Source organism: Choloepus didactylus, chromosome 5 (genome assembly GCF_015220235.1).
Source record: "Choloepus didactylus isolate mChoDid1 chromosome 5, mChoDid1.pri, whole genome shotgun sequence".
In the NCBI taxonomy this organism is placed as follows: domain Eukaryota; kingdom Metazoa; phylum Chordata; class Mammalia; order Pilosa; family Megalonychidae; genus Choloepus; species Choloepus didactylus.
The window spans coordinates 25,404,882-25,421,831 of NC_051311.1; the positions used below are offsets into that span (position 1 = coordinate 25,404,882).

The window sequence follows — 16,950 nt, forward strand, 5'->3', positions numbered from 1 at the left end:
AAAAGCTGACAGAGACCTTCAGGTACACAGGCAGGACTTGATGGCTGGAAAACTTTACTTTGTAGAAGACAACACTGGCAGAACTTGTTGACTGGAAAATTGGCTTTGGAAGAGAAGGCAGGAAATGGGTCATTAATCTGGAAAAACTGTAAATACCAGAATATGGTGGGGTTACTCTGGGAAGTCAATTGCCAAGTAGTTGTTCTCCTTAGCCAGTTCAATTTCTTTAGAACAGAGCCTATTTTTTGTTGCCTTTTTTTTCTTTTGGTTTTGTTTTTGTTTCAAGACTGGAAATACTTATTCTCCAAAACACACCCACACCTACAACGCACACACAGAACAGAACCTCTCACAGGTTCTGCAGGACAGACTGGCCTTCCCCTTGAACTACAGCACTTTTTTGTACATTTTTGACACTGTGACTTTCTCTGCTCTTCTTGATTGTTAATGGCTCCCCCACCCCCTTTTCACCTTCCACAAGCCCTCTCCATTTTCTTTGCTGTTGTTTATATATTCTTCATATTTTATTCCTTTAATTCAATTTTATGGTGTATCAAGAAGGAAAGGAGATAAATGTGCTCAACTTCCATTCTCAACTTAAAATAAATTTGATTGCCTTTTCAATGATTTACTTATTTGGCATTCACACTTAATAAAATTTACTTAACGGCTATATATATATATACATAAAAGACCCTATTCATCTCTAGGGATGCAGAGACAATTAGGGTAACCAACTTATTCTGGTTTGCCCAGGACTTTTCTGGTTTAGCACTGAAAGTGGGAAATGTTCTTACTCTTGGGCAAACCAGGACAGTTGGTCACAATAAAGACAATACAATCTTATGGTAAATGATGGACTACAGCTAATAACACAATTACAAAAATGTTCTTTCATGAACTGTTAACAAATGTTAACATTAACCCTAATGCAAGGTGTTAATAGTGTGGCATTCGGAAACTCTGTATTTTATGCATGATTTTTCTGTAAACCTACTTCTCTAATAAAACAAACAAAAATAAATAAATGAAAAGACAATACAATCCTTCAAAGTCTTTCTTTGCAAAAAAACAAAAAAAAAACACAACAAGTGCTATAACAGGGGTATCAGAAGTAGTGAAATCCAAGAAAATACTTGTGCTGAGACCTGAAGGCTAAGATGACAGTTTAATAGGTACACATTCAAAGAGAAAAATTCTAGGCCATAAAGTCCCATGAAGAGATTAACGTATGAAATCATGGCTTATTTAATAAAGTACATGGTGATCAGCATTTTTAGAGTGAAAAGTGCAAATAAAGTAGTGGCAGGAGGAGAGGTTAAAGAGTAGCCAGGAAGCAGATCGTAATGGATCTTTATAATACACCATAAATTACGGCTTTTATTCTAAAGGGGGTGGGACAATACCAAAGAATTTTATCAAAAAGTGATACAATCAGATATAAATTTTAAAGAGATTACTCTTGAATTAACATGGAAATCCAATTTAAAGGGTCTACTCAGCTATGAGGCTGCTATAGCAATGCAATCTAGACAAAAGTGATATAGACCTAAACTAAAAGAAGTGAAAGTAAGAAAGGCAGGGGGTGGGGTGGTGGAGGGATGGCGTGAAGTTACTTTAAATAATACATATTCATTATGTATTAACGGGGCAAAAAGTATGAACAAGAATGTTGACCACTGCACTATTTATAATTTCAAGAATGTGGGAAGAATCTAAATACTAATCAATAAAACCATAGCTAAATACTGCGGAACACACCTGTAAAATTCAAAACAGCCTGTAGTCATTATAAACAAAAGACATTTAGACTACTGTTCCACCCAGCTTAGCTCCAAGACTGAAGAACATGCCAGGCACAGAGTTAGGCATGAGTTTAATAGGACTTACGTACAGGAGATACGGTTTTTTCCACAGCAGCAGCCAGCCAGGAAAGATGAAAGTTAGCATTCCGCAAAAGCAGGGGGTGCCAAGGGGTGATTTAGAAGGGTTAGGACAAGGAGGATGTGAGAACAGTTTCTGCAGGGTCTTGAGACCCAAGAGGGTGGAGATTTGTTATCAACAGTGATCAGAGGAGGGGAGTTTCAATGCTTTGTTTACAATACATTTTTTTCTCCCCTAGGGAGATCTGATGACTGTCCTGGTCAAGCAGGCAGCTACATGAAATCACTATGGAGGGGAGAGGGCCCAGGCTTTGGGTTCCCACAACTATATTGTTAGACGGAAAAATAAAAAACAAATTATAAAACAGTATGCATGGGGAGGAACCTAAGATGGCGACTAGGTGAGACAGAGAAAAAAACACCTCTGTGGAAAACACTAGATAAAAAACCAGAAAGGACCCAGAACACCACTTCCAAAGTAGCACCAGCTGGACAAGTTCTGCTAAAGCCACAGGGAACGTGCATTTGGTGAAACCAGGAGTCTGCATTCTGAAACGAGTGAGTAAGTAGGCTGAATCCCTCAGCCATGCTGAGTTGGGGGGAAACGGTGGGTTGGACTTTTTAAAAAAAAATAAAAGAAGCCCGGGATCAGCTGCAGATAAGATGGGAGCAGTCTGGACTAACGTCTCGGTGTCTGGGGTGAAGGATACCCCTTCCCACACCCACTGCTGATTGTCTCGGGTCCAGGGGAGCAAAGGGGAGACGTACAACTTGCAGCAGTCTCCCCAGTAGGTGGGGCTATTCCTGCCCGGGCCGAACACAAAGAGCGGAGCAGAGCCGAGAGGCCCAGTCTCGCAGCCGTCTCCCCACTGGGCGGGGCTACTCCTGTCCGGCTGAACACACAGCACAGACCTGAGACAAGAAACCCAGCCTGACAGGGAGTCTTTCCCGCAGCATCGCTCACACGACACAATATCGACCGTGGACAGTGGCCTTGAATATACCCACAGCTGACTGTCCCGGAGCTGGGAGAGCGGAGCTGTGTGGAAAGGGGGAAGTTAACGAGTCCCATTCAACCATGTTTGAAGTGAGCTGGGAAAGCCCCAACACAGCCTGGCGGCCCAGGGCTTCCCTGGAGGCCGGCGCTCACTTGTGACGTGGCACGGCCCACCCCACCCCAAACAGAGGTCCTGGAAAAGCACAGCAGGGATGGGGGAACTGCTCGGAAATCCCAGGGAACCTATGCCAATACCAAGGACTTTTGTGTCAGCAGCAGAGAACAGCCTTAAATCTCTGGGAACACCTGGGAGATACGATTGTTAAACCTGCCCTTCCTCCCTAACCACTCAGGCACACGCCCCTCATTGAGGGCAGACAGCACCGACAACACACCCAAATTAAGTGCACCAATTGGACCCCAAAAGAATCAGATCCCCACATACCACAAAGTTGGGGAGAACTGAATTGAGGGGAAGTGACTCACAGATGCCATCTGCTGGTTAGTAAGAGAAAGTGTACGTCACCAAACTGTGTCTCTGAAAAATTAGATCAATATCCTTTTTTTTTTGATACAACTTGAAAGAACCCTATCAAACAAAACAAATGCCAAGAGGCCAAAAACAACAGAAAATCTTAATGCATATGATAAAATCAGATGATATGGAGAATCCAGCTCCAAACACACAAATCAAGATTTTGGAAGAAACGTTGTACCTTGCAAAATTAATTAAAGAACTACAATCAAAGAACGAAAACATGGCAAAGGATTTAAAGGACATCAAGAGGACCATGGCCCAGGATATAAGTGCCATAAAGAAGACCCTAGAAGAGCATAAAGAAGACATTGCAAGAGTAAATAAAAAAATAGAAGATCTAATGGAAATAAAAGAAACTGTTGGCCAAATTAAAAAGACTCTGGATATTCACAATATAAGACTAGAGGAAGCTGAACAACATCTCAGTGTCCTAGAAATCCACAGAACAGAAAATGAAAGAACAAAAGAAAGAATGGAGAAAAAAACTGAAAAAATCGCAATGGATCTCAGGGATATGACAGATAAAATAAAACATCCAAACTTAAGACTCATTGGTGTCCCACAAGGGGAAGAGAAGGGTAAAGGTCTAGAAAGAGTATTCAAAGAAATTGTTGGGGAAAAGTTCCCCAACCTTCTACACAATATAAACACACAGAGCATAAATGCCCAGCAAACTCCAAATAGAATAAATCCAAATAAACCCACCCCAAGACATATTCTGATCAGACTCTCACATACTGAAGAGAAGGAGCAAGTTCTGAAAGCAGCAAGAGAAAAGCAATTTACCACATACAAAGGAAACAATATAAGACTAAGTAGTGACTACTCAGTGGCCACTATGGAGACGAGAAGGCAGTGGCATGACATATTTAAAATTCTGAGAGAGAAAAATTTCCAACCAAGAATACTTTATCCAGCAAAACTCTCCTTCAAATTTGAGGGAGAGCTTAAATTTTTCACAGACAAACAAATGCTTAGAGACTTTGCCAATAAAAGACCTGCCCTACTTCAGATTCTAAAGGAAGCCCTACCAACAGAGAGACAAAGAAAGGAGAAAGAGATATAGAGAATTTTAACAAGACATATATAGTACCTTACATTCCAAATCACCAGGACACTCATTTTTCTCTAGTGATCGCAGATCTTTCTCCAGAAGGGACCATAAGCTGGGACACAGAACAAGCCTCAAGAAATTTAAAAAAAAAAAAAAAAAAAAAAAAATTGAATATACTCAAAGAACATTCTCCAAACACAATGGAATACAAATAGAAGTCAATAATTTTTGAACTATAACTCCACTATTTACTTCCTACATGATAAAAAATACACAAACTCTTAAGGACAAATTAGTGGTTTTGAACTCAATGTAAAATACGTAATTTTAGACAACTATATAAAGGTGGGGGAATGAAGGAGTATAGGAACATAGTTTATGTGCCCTATTGAAGTGAAGGTGGTATCAAAGAAAAACAAGATTGATATGGATTTAAGAGGTTAATTTTAAGCCCCACAGTAAACACAAAGAAATTATCAGAGAATATAACCATAGAGAAGAAAAGTAGAGTTTGGGATAAGAGAAATGGGGGAAGGGGCAATGGGGAGTTAAGAAAGGAGTGTAGGGTTGCTGTTTGAGGTGAAGGGAAATTTCTAGTAATGGATGGTGGGAAAGAGCATAACATCAATTCTAAATGTGATTAATCCCACTAATGGAAGGCTAGGGAGGGGGTGGAATTAGAAGATTTAGGCTGTATATATGTTTCCACAATTGAAAAAATAAAAAAAAAAAAGTCTAACTAGACGACAATTGAATGCTAAGGATGAACTTTGATGGGATTGGAGGGTGGAGGACAGGTGGCTCGAAGGGACACAGTTGAGACATAAGGAAAAGGAAATATAGAATGTAAGCACTGTATCATTGTTGAATCTCTCATACTTTTTAGCTGTGCTTAATGGAATTACATAAAAGAATGTTCTTGTTCATGGGAAGTACATATGTGAATTATAGTGTATGTTCAAGGATGTGTGCAGCTAACTCTCATATGTTCAGAAGACAAATATATGATGGATGATAGACAGGGAGGGAAAGAAATAGTGATGTGACAGCATGTTAAAGTTGGTGGATTGAGCTATCGGGGGAGGGGGGTCAGAGTATGATGGAATTCTGTGTATGGGGCTAGTATTGTTTTTGCAACTATTCATGTAACTTTGAATTTATTTCAAAATAAAAAAAAAAAATAGTATGCATGGTGTCATGCTGTAACCGAGAAGTTAGGATTTAAGGGCTGATTATGATTATTGAATCATTACAAAGATATTTCTTTTTATTTTTTGGTATATTAGAGTAGCCAGAGGGAAATACCTGAAATCTAAACTGTAATCCAGCTGCCTTGATCTCTGATAATGACCATATAGCCTTTATCTTGTGGCCTTTGGATTATAAAAACCTTGTGACTAACCTTCACTTGTACCCATTTTATCCGTTTTTTTACTTTAAAGTCTTATGATCACTAAAGGCAGCCCCTGATGTTTATTAATAGAGACTTGGGTCAGCCTAGAACTAACTCACCCCAATTCCAAAGTTATCTTGATAACTGAAGCTAAAATGGGCCCATCTAACATGCACAGCAGCTTAGACTTTAACCTATAAGTCACCTATACCTCATTATAATACCAAAAATCACACCCATCATCATATTAAGGCCATCATTTTCTTACATATGTGTTATGACTAAGCATGTAATCAATCTGCACAAGCTCAATAATTAAATCATCCCTAATTATATCATCTGGGGCCACTGTGCTCATTACCCTAAAACCTGCCCATCTTTTGACACTATAAAACTATCAAACTTACTGCAGTTCAGGAAGACAGATTTTAGGCTGATAGGGGTTTCTCTTTGGAACCCTGGTGTCTCAGGAATTGGTCATTTGAGTGCATCAGGCAAAGAATCTACAGCCTTGGTCTGGTAACAATGCCTTTCATGTTTTTTATACATGTTTTTATAAACACAAAGAAAATGAATATGTATGCACATACATGGAAGATGATAGGTTTGTAGTGGGATTAGGGATGAGTTTTACTTTGTATTTTTCTGTATTTTGCGATTTTTTACAATGAATTTGTATGTTGTTTTTATAATCAGAAAAAAAAACCTACCACCATATACATTTATATACAATTTAGATTATTTCCAGGAGCTCCTCCCAAATTTTTTTACTTTTTGGTATATCAGAGTAGGCGGAAGGAAATACCTGAAATCTAAACTGTAATCCAGCTGCTATGATCTCTCATAATGACTGTACAGCCTTTATCTTGTGGCCTTGTGATTAGGATCTCCTTGTATTTCTGGCATTAGCAATGATTTCCAGAAACACAGTGAATGAGCTTTCAATGACTATATTAATATTTAAACTCTCACACCATTCCCCTAACATTCAAGTTTGTAAGGATGAATTGGGTAAAACCATGACAATGTACTTGTCAAGTACAAGGACTCTGATATAGTAGAAATAAACACTAACAGTCAAAATCTACTGAAAGCTTTTACGTGTCAGTAGCACCAACTGCTTTAACTCAATCTTCCAATAACACTCTTTTGAAGTGGTAGTTACCATTATTCCCATTATAAAAGTAAAACTAGTCTCAGTGACAAATAAAAGAATTACAACCAAGACTTCTCCAAAGGCAAATGTCTTTTCTTTCTGTATTTCAGATGTAATCTTTCATTGATCCTTTTCAATGTCTTCACTGTAACAGAATGCCTTTCCCCAAGTACTGTATAAAACAGAACACACCCCTTTAAGAAACTGAAATGTCAAAATTTACCTTGATTTAAAAAGGAAAATAGTTCTAAATTCCAATATTAGAGAGATGGTTCTAGTAAACGAATGTATCAACACTATTTTCATGGTATTCTCTTATTATTCTTTGGATGTCCGGGGTATGCAGTGAAATGTCGTTTCACTCCTGGTACTGATGAGTCAGTCCATTTTGTTTTCTTTGTCAGACTTATTAGAAATTTGACAATTTTATTGCTCCTTTCAAAGAACCAACTTTTTATGTCACTGATTTCTCTATCATTTATGTTTCAATTTCAATGATTTCTGCTCTTCATTATTCCCTTACTGCTGCTTGTTTAAGGTTTATTTTGCTCTTCTTTTTCATAGGTTCTTGAAATAGGAACTTAGATTATTGATTTCAAATTTTTCCTCTTTTCTAATGAAAATATTGAACTTCCCTCTCATCACTGCTTTAGTTCATGCCACAAACCATGTATTTTTTTTTTTCATTGAGCTCAATGTATTTTTTTTTTTTTAATTTTCCTTGAGGATTCCTCTTTGAACCATGGATTATTTAAAGGTATGTCTAATTTTCATATGTTTGGAGATTTTCATATTATGTTTACATTATTGATTTTCAGTTTGATTCCTCTGAAGTCAGGGGACACACTCGTATGATTTCAATTCTTTTTCATTTGTTGAGATTTGTTTAATGGGCCAGGATATGGTCTCTCTTCCTATATGCTCCCGGGACATTTGAAAGATTGTATTTTACTGTTGTTGGAAGAACTGTTCTATAAACATCATTTAGATCCTGTAGGCTGATGGCATTTTGAGTTTTTCTACATCCTTGCTGATTTTCTCCCCAGTTGTTTTATCATTTGCTAAGAGAGGGTTACTGAAGTCTCCAACCATAATTGTAGATTGGTCTATTTCCCCCTGCTGTTACATCAGTTTTTGTTTCACATGCTTTACAAATTTGTTTGTTGCATACACATGTAGAATTATGGCTTCTACATGGATTAACCTTATCATTATATGTCCTTCTCTGTCCCTACTAATTTTCTTTGCTCTAAAGTCTACTTTGTCTGATATTAATACGCCCATTCCTGCTTTCTTTTCATTAATATTTGTATGGTACAGCTGTTTACATTGTTTTACTTACAAGCTACCACATCGTTATAACTGAAGCAGCATATAGTTGGGTCATTGGAATATTTTATATACTCGACCGATGTCTGTGTTTTAATCGGTGTATTTAGACTATTTAAAATTAATATAATTATTTAAGTTAGACCTTGACTGCCATTTTATTTTTTTTCTGTTTGTTCCTTTTTTGTTTGTTTCTCTGTTTTCTTTTTCCTGCCTTACAGGTTACTTGAACCTTTTTTAGAATTCCACTTTGATATATCCATAGTTTTTATTCTCTTTTGTGAAACTTTATTAACTGAAGGGTATTTTTCTCCTGATATAGAATTCTGGGTTGACAGTGCTTTTCTTTCAGCACTTGAAAAACGTGCCATTTCATTCTGGCCCCCATGGTTTCTGATGAGAAATTCACTATCATTCTAATGTTTCTCCCATATAGGTAAGGTGTCATTTTTCTCTTGCGTACAACACTTTTTTTCTTTCGTTTTCAGAAGTTTGACTAGAATGTGTACCAGCATAAATTTCTCTGAGTTTATCCCACTTGGGGTTCAGTCAACTTCCTGAATCGGTATGTTTCTTTCACCAAATTTAGGAAATTTTCAGCCATTATTTCTTCAAATACATTTCTAGCCCACCCTCTTTCTCCTCTCCTCCTGAGATTCCGATGATACCAATGTTAGCTCCTTTGTTATAGTCCCACTGCTTCCTGAGGATCTGTTTATTTTCCAGTCTATTTTCTCTCTGCTGTTCAGATTGTGTAATTTCTATTGTAAATTCTTCATATTACCTGGTTCTTTCTTCTGTCCTCTCCATTCTGCTGTTGCACCCTCCAGCTTTTTGTATTTTGCTTTTCCTATTTTTCAGTTCTAAAATTTCCATTGGTTTCTTCTTCATATCCTCCACTTTTTTTTTTTTTGGCTGAGGCTTTCCAATATTCATCTGTTTCAAGTGTCAGTAACTGCTTATTGAAGCATGAATGTGTTGGCTGCTTTAAAACACCTGTGAGATAATTCTAACGTCTATGTCATCTCTGTGTTGATGACAGCTGACTGCCTTTTCTCATTCAAGTTGAGATTTTCCTGATTCTTGGTATGATGAATGATTTTTAATTGCAACACTGATATTCTGGAAATTATGTTATCAGACTAGATATGATTTTAAATGTTCTGTTATAGCACACCACCACTCTAGTAGGGGAATAAGGGCATAAAACTTGTTTCTGCCAGTGGGGGAAGTTCAGGTTCCCCTTCAGCCTCTGATGACCAGTGATAAGGAAATACTCTGTTACTCCTGGAGTGGGGTAGGAGTTGAGGTTCCCACTAGGTCTCTACTGATACCACCCTGGCTGGGTCAGGGGTGCCTCATTACTTACTCCCTATGTGTCCTCCCCTGACACACCAGCGTGGCAGCCTCATTACCACTGGACAGTGGTGAAATTCTTGAATCTCCACCAGATCTCCTCCAACACCACTCCAACAGGGAAAATAAGAGTGTGCTTCGCTACTGCACAGTGGAAATGAAAGTCCCTTTCTCACTCTGCATTTTCTGATACACTCTGGCAGAGTGGGGCTCCTAATTACAACCTACCAAAGGTGGAAGTCTAGATTTCCCACCTGGCTTTTCACTATGGGGGTGAGAATGGAGACCACAATTTTTTTCTGTGGTATTTTGCTGTAGTAGAGCAGTTACTGTCTAAAAATTTTCTCTCTGCTAAGCTGCCCCCTTCCTGCTCTTTTGGTTAGAGAAAGCAAGTTGTTGCTGGGGTTCTTCTGTTTGCACTCTGGTGTTTCAGGGTTGCTGGCTTCTCCAGCACCAAGTCTGGGATATGTGAGGCAAAAAAAAAACTTAGTGAACTCCTCAGGTTTGAGGTCCCTAGCTGTTCTACCTTCTCTCCACCTTTCCAGGATCTTTTATTTGTTTTATATTTAAGGTCCATTGTTTTCAGCTGTACTTAGTGGAGAAATAAAGAAAAGTACATCTACTCCTTTTTTCCAAAAGTGCAAAGCAGGGAATCATCTTTTCTCTCAAATTACCTATGTGTAGGCCTTATTTTAAAATGACAGAAAGGTAAGTTTTGCTTAACAACACTAAAAACATTCAAATCAGACAAATATTAGTTATGTGTATTTAGGGTATAAATACTTGAAATCATTATCCTAATAAAACCATCATTTATTTTCTCTCTCAACACCAACACTGTGAGGACTGGGACATAGCTATTTGGATTCACCACTATATTCCTAGAGACTACTATGTTGTCTGACATAAATACATCCTCAAATATTTGACGAACATATAAGTGAATGAACAATGAGTGCTTGTTCTACCACTTGCTAGCTGTGTAATTTTGTCAAATTACTTAACCACCTCCCAAGGCTTAGTATGTCATTTGTAAAGCAAGGATAACAACAGCACTTATTCATAAAGTCTGTCATCAAATATTTTTTGAATTCCTACCTGGGTTATGTACTGAGAATACAGTAGTGGGCAAAACAGACTTGGTTGATGGCAGTATGAGATGACCTGATGTTAGCTGGAGAGTTAGGCATTTAAACTGAAAATGAAGAATTAGTAAGAGAAAGTGAAAAATGGGGAGTTGGGGAGCAAGGTTTTCTAAGAACAGGAATAGCATATGCAAATGTCCTGAGCTGGGAAATCTGGTTTTGTAGAGATAGTAAAAGATAGGTGTGGTGGTTTGGAGCTCTGTACCCTAGAAAAACATGTTCTTAAACTTAATCCATTCCTGTGGGTGTGAAGCAATAGGACCTTTTGATGAGGTTACTTCAGATACAGTGCAGCCCAGGATAAGTATTAATCTTATTACTTAAGGACTTACAGGAAAGGTCACAGAGAGAAAAAGCCAGAGGAAACAGCCAGAAACTGAAAGTCAGCAGAACACAGAAGAAAAGAGAGAAGCCAGAGGAGGCCACCGTTGGCACTGCATGTGACAGAAAAGCAAAGGACCAAGGATCGCCAGCAGCTAACCCCAAAATGCCAGTCTTCAGGAAGAAAGCATCGCCTTAATGATGCCTTGATTTGGACTTCTAGCCTCAAAACCATGAGCCAATAAATTCCTATTGTTTAAGCTCACCTATTACATGGTATTTGCTTGAGCAATGAGAAAACTAAAACAGTTCTGGGATCAGGCATGGGGTGCTGCTATTGCAAATACCAAAAATGTGAAAACAGCTTTGGAACTGGGTAATTCATACAGACTGGAAGAATTGCAGGTAGCTTGATAGAAAAAACCTAGATTGCTTTGAAGAGACTGTTGGTAGAGATCTGGATGCTAAAGGTACTTCTGATGAGGCCTTAGAAGGAAATGATGGGTATGTTTTTGGAAACTGGAGGAAAGGTGATCCTTGTTTTAAAGTAGCAGAGAACTGAGAACTTGGTGAAATTGAGCTCTGATGTGAGATGGAAGAGAGAACTTGAAAGTGATGAACTTGGATATTTAGCTGAGGAGATTTCCAAGCTAAGTGTGGAAGGTGCCACCTGATTTCTCTTTGCATATAGTGAAATACAAAAGAAAAGGGATAAGCTGAGAAATGAACTCTTAAGCACAAAGAAACCAGTAATTGACAGTTTGGAAAATTCTGAGTGTATCGAGATGGTGTACTCTAAGACTCAGGACAGAAGCAGTTCAGGACCTCCCTGAACTTTCAGAAAGTGAGTCCCTGGAGAATAGGACTCCATGTGGGGGTTTAACCAAACATGGATCCAGTCAGCCATTTCAGTAGAAGTCAGTATTAGAAATGCAATTATGCAGGAAGGATCTGTGGAAAGTCCTTCCGTCTGAAAGTTTGGATCCCTATAAACTATATGTGAAGTCAACAAGGTTTTCACGAAATCTGTATGAACAGATACACTTCCAGCCCAGGCTAAAAGGGACAGAAAAGGGATGAGTTGAAAAAAGAATTTCCATCTCGACTTCAGCCAGCCCAGCTTCTCCTGGGAATTCATTGAAAACCTCATTGGAGTTCCAGCTCGCAGCCTGCCATAAGGAATTTGGACTTGAGCATCCCGACAGTCTCATGAGCCAATTCCTACCATAAATCTCTCCTGTTGATTCTGTTTCCTTGGAGAACCCTGACTAATACAATAGGTAATATGGTTACAACATAGTGAATAGACAAGGGTGCAAAATCAGGCTGGAGAGGTAGACAGGCTTAAATTTTATTCTGCTACTTTTAGGTTTTATCCTAAAATAAAAAGGAAGCCACTAAAATGTTCATAAGCAAATAAGTGATATTAGATTTTCATTAAAAAAGCACTCTGGCTACTATGTGAAAAATACACTAAAAAACAAGACGACTAGGAATGGGAGACCAGTAAGGATGCTACTAAAGTAGTCTAAGTAGTAAATCATGGTAATTAAGACTAGAAGGAGGATGAAAGGGCTTTTTTTGTTTTGTTTTGTTTTTTTGGATGTGGGGAAAGAAATGTATCACAGATAATCCCCTCATTTCTGATGTAAGTAATAAAATGCAATGAAGGTCAGATTTATTGAGATGAGGCAGCAGATTTGGGGAAGAAATCAAGAATTCAATATCAAACAACTTATGTTTGCAATGCCTTTAAATATCTAAGATACAAGAGAGCAGGGGGGTACAGGTCTTAAAAAAAAAAAGACTGGGCTATAGATATAAATCTGGGAGAGGTCTACATTTAAAGATGCTGTTTAAAGTAAAGGAAGGCATTTTAACCTCATCATGGTTCCAGATCCAATGCCTTGCCATGTTACTCTTCTATGCAAGAAGGAAATAAAACATCATAATTAATATTACTGGCAGAAATAACCAACACGAAATAAAACTGAAAATCCCTAAAATGGCACATAGAAAAATTATTTCTATTGAAAAATGACAGAAGATGCAAATCTGACAAAATTTGGATCTGAAAAATTGGACCTGTGAAAATATGGCTGAAATAATCACATAAAGGAAAACTCACAATAGCAGAATATGTAATTGGAAGAATATTATATTGATCAAAAAAGATGATATTGGTATTAAATACGACAAATTTAAATTCAGCAAATCTTGTATTGTAAAATTCACATGATCCCACTAAAAACTATTTCAGCTCTTTTAGAAACTATTTAACTGTGCTACATACAAAATTGATCAAGAAATTGAACTGAAAATGGAAACTTATCCAGAAATTAAATTCTTAATAAAAATATAGAAAGGTGGATATGTCTTTTTTCAGTGACTACACATACTAAATTAACAAACTTCAAAAAGAATCTCTGTTGTCAAAATAGTTAACAGCAATTTAACAAAAAAAGTTGCCTCATAGTTTAAAAAGTTTGTTTTATAAAGGAAAGAAAGTATCAAAACCCTGTAAAAGCTGTTCTGATAGTGCCTCAGAAGGTCACTTTATCTTCAGACATTTAAATCAAGCAAATAAAAAAGTTAAAGGACTGTCCTCCTCCAACTTAAAAACTTTCATCGGTAGAAACATTCTGAGAAATATAAACTGATGGTTAATGCATTCAGAAGATTCTACAAGTTGGTTATATAAAATGCAAGAATGGCAGTTTCAAATCTCCTTTCACCTCAAAGTTGTAGGTTTTGGACACTGATTTTCTTTCTGAAGTGTCACACCACTGGCTTTTTCAATCACTGTATCTTCACTGGGAAATGAGCAGTCTTCTTCTCAGTTAACTTTCAAAATCCTCTCATTACACCTTTCACTGAGCCTTTAATTCTCCTCTCCTCACAATGCTCTTTTTGGTTTTGCTTGGCTTTTCTTGCTTTTGTCTATCATTTCACAAAACAGTCAGTATATTGCTAATCATTTTCCAGTGATCAATTTCCAACCAAATAGATACATGTCAAGTATTAATTTCCCCAAAACTTGGCATAAAATGGAGATTTTTAATACTGTGATTTTATCTTTTATCTCAAAGAGACATGTCATATGCTATGTTATTAACAATAAGAGATCATCTGGCTAAATTTAAGTTCTGCGTCATCCAATATTTCTTCAGCTATAATTCACTTATCAATATCCTTCCAAAATAAGTTCTTTAGGTCCCTCCAGTTCTAATCTCTTTCAAGTATCTTTTTTTTTCCTATTGTTAATCTTTCTCTTTCATGTCCCAATTTTTTTTTTCCTGAAAATTTTTTCTAATTTTACTCCTCATACATATCCTCCACCCCTTCCCAGCAGTCCTTCCTTTCACACCAGGTCCTCCAAGGATATTAAGTCCTTGGCTCAAGAACTGAAGTATTTTAAAGCTACAGGCCCTATTGTCATCGTCTGAGGCCATGTGTCAATGCTGATGTAATTCTTATTTATTTAAATGTTGGATTTAGTATCAAGTATTGTCAGGTTATATAATGGAACAATGGGCAAGGGGATTGCAAGTGTTTGTAAAGGAAGATTGAAATGATGAGCCATGGAATCTATGCTAGACAAGGAGGGAAAGGAAGACAAAAAGGAATTCTGGGGCATTACTGGAGGAAAGTCAATGGATTCTGAGGGGTGCTGTGAGGCTCAAATGGATTAGTAAATATAAAGTGCCTGGCTCATTGTAAATGCTGAAAAAATGCTAAAAATGTAAAGAAAGATCTAGTAATTGACACCTTGTTAATCAACTATGGATAATACAAAAATGAGTAACACTGGAGAGACCAAAAAGATGGCAGCACAGAGAGGAGTGGAAGTTAGTTAGTCCCCCTGGAACAACTAATAAACAACCAGGAACAACTAGGAAATAATCTGGAATAACTGCTGGGGGACAACCATGACTGTCCACACATCATATACCAACCTGGACTGGGAGGAATGCCTGAGATCACAGCATAAAATCTGTAAGTAAAAACTGCAGACCCAAGACAGGAGCCCCTCCCCCCATGGCAGCCCAAATTGCAAAACCTCGCTGTAGTAGAAAGCAGCACTCTCTGAACGAGCAAATATACTTCAGTCCAGCTCCAACTGGGGTTTTAATTAACAGACATGGACTGCTCAATACAAGCTACAAATCCCCAACTGGCAGGCAGAGGCTTTTAGTGATGACTGACCTTAAAGAGCCGGAGGACTTCTCTGTCCCAGGAGGGGGAGCCCAGAGGACCAGGTGCTATCTCTGGCCGGTGGGTGAAACTGGGGGGGCCGTGGACTGGCCCTGAAGGGGTGGCTCTGTCCCTTTTCATCTCTCTACACCTGAGTGGCTCAGTAGAGAAAGCCATAGCCATTTTCAGTTCACAGCACTCTGACCCAGACAAGGGTGGAGACAGCAGAGTCAGAGAGACAAAGAATCTATTTAAATGCAGATGATGACTCCCTGGGGGCTGTAACTTCCCTAAGAGGAAGGAGGTGGTGCCCAGCTCTACTATCGGCCTCCCATTCAGAACCAGACCCCAGAGCCTGGGGGAAAACAGCCAAAACAGAAACTAAGCAGGCCACACCTCCTTATACCAGTCAGGAGGGACAGGCTGACAGACTCCACTTGCTGGGCAGGTTAGGAAAAGCACAGCAGTTAGAAGTCTCACAGGATGTGCCAATCTCTAAGACACACCCTCACGGAAACCTGACACTAAATATTGCCCCCTGAGCCTGTTCTGTTCTGGAAAACCTGACTGGGGTAACTGAGGAAACCAGATGCCTAGACAAGAGAAAACTACCTGCACTAAGAAAAATTAAGTTATGGCCCAGTCAAAGGAACAAACTTACACTTCAACTGAAATACAGGAATTGAAACAACTAATGCTATATCAATTCAAAACATTTAAGGAAGATATGGCAAAAGAGATGAAGCGTATAATGAAAACAATGGATGAACATAAGGTAGAAATCAAAGTTCAAAAAAACTGGCAGAATCTTGGAAATGAAAGGCACAACACAAGAGATGAAAGACACAATGGAGACATACAAGAGCAGTTCTCAAGAGGCAGAAGAAAACACTCAGGAACTGGAGAACAAGACACCTACACACAAAAGAACAGATAGAGAAAAGAATGGAAAAATATAAGCAATGTCTCAGGAAATTAAATGACAACATGAAATGCATGAATGTAGGTGTCATGGGTGTCCCAGAAGGAGAAGAGAAGGGAAGAGGGGCAGAAGCAATAACAGAGGAAGTAATCAATGAAAATTTCCCATCTCTTATGAAAGACATAAAATTATAGATCCAAGAAGCACAGCATACCCCAAACAGAAGAGATATGAATAGGCCTATGCCAAGACACTTAATAATCAGATTATCAAATGTCAAAGACAAAGAGAGAATCCTGAAAGCAGCAAGAGAAAAAGCAATCCATCGCATACAAAGGAAGCTTGATAAGGCTATGTGTGGATTTCTCTGTAGAAATCATGGAGGCAAGAAGAAAGTGGTATGCTATATTTAAGATACTAAAAGAGAAAAACTGCCAACCAAGAATCCTATATCCAGCAAAACTGTCCTTCAAATATGAGGGAGAGTTTAAAATATTCTCTAACAAACAGACAATGACAGAGTTTGTGAACAAGATACCTGCTCTACAGGAAATACTAAAGGGAACACCACAGGCAGATGGGAAAAGACGAGAGAGAGAGGTACTTATAATAATGTAAGTACAATAACAAAGATGACTGTGAGTATGGTTGAAAGAGGAAGG

At 38.2% G+C, this 16,950-nt stretch overlaps 1 protein-coding gene across 4 annotated transcripts in view; it reads right to left on the minus strand.

Moving 5' to 3' along the window:
- The window catches only part of WDR37 (WD repeat domain 37), a 103,296-nt gene that overhangs the window by 66,815 nt on the left and 19,531 nt on the right, over nucleotides 1–16,950 (minus strand). Inside the window, exon 1 of one of the 4 annotated variants that reach the window (XM_037835677.1) lies at nucleotides 4,512–4,555. The exons of the other annotated variants lie outside the window; for them this stretch is intronic. The gene's annotated coding sequence lies outside the window, so the exon portion shown is untranslated. Of the gene's footprint in view, nucleotides 1–4,511; nucleotides 4,556–16,950 lie in introns of those variants that run through there. 4 annotated transcript variants of the gene reach the window in all.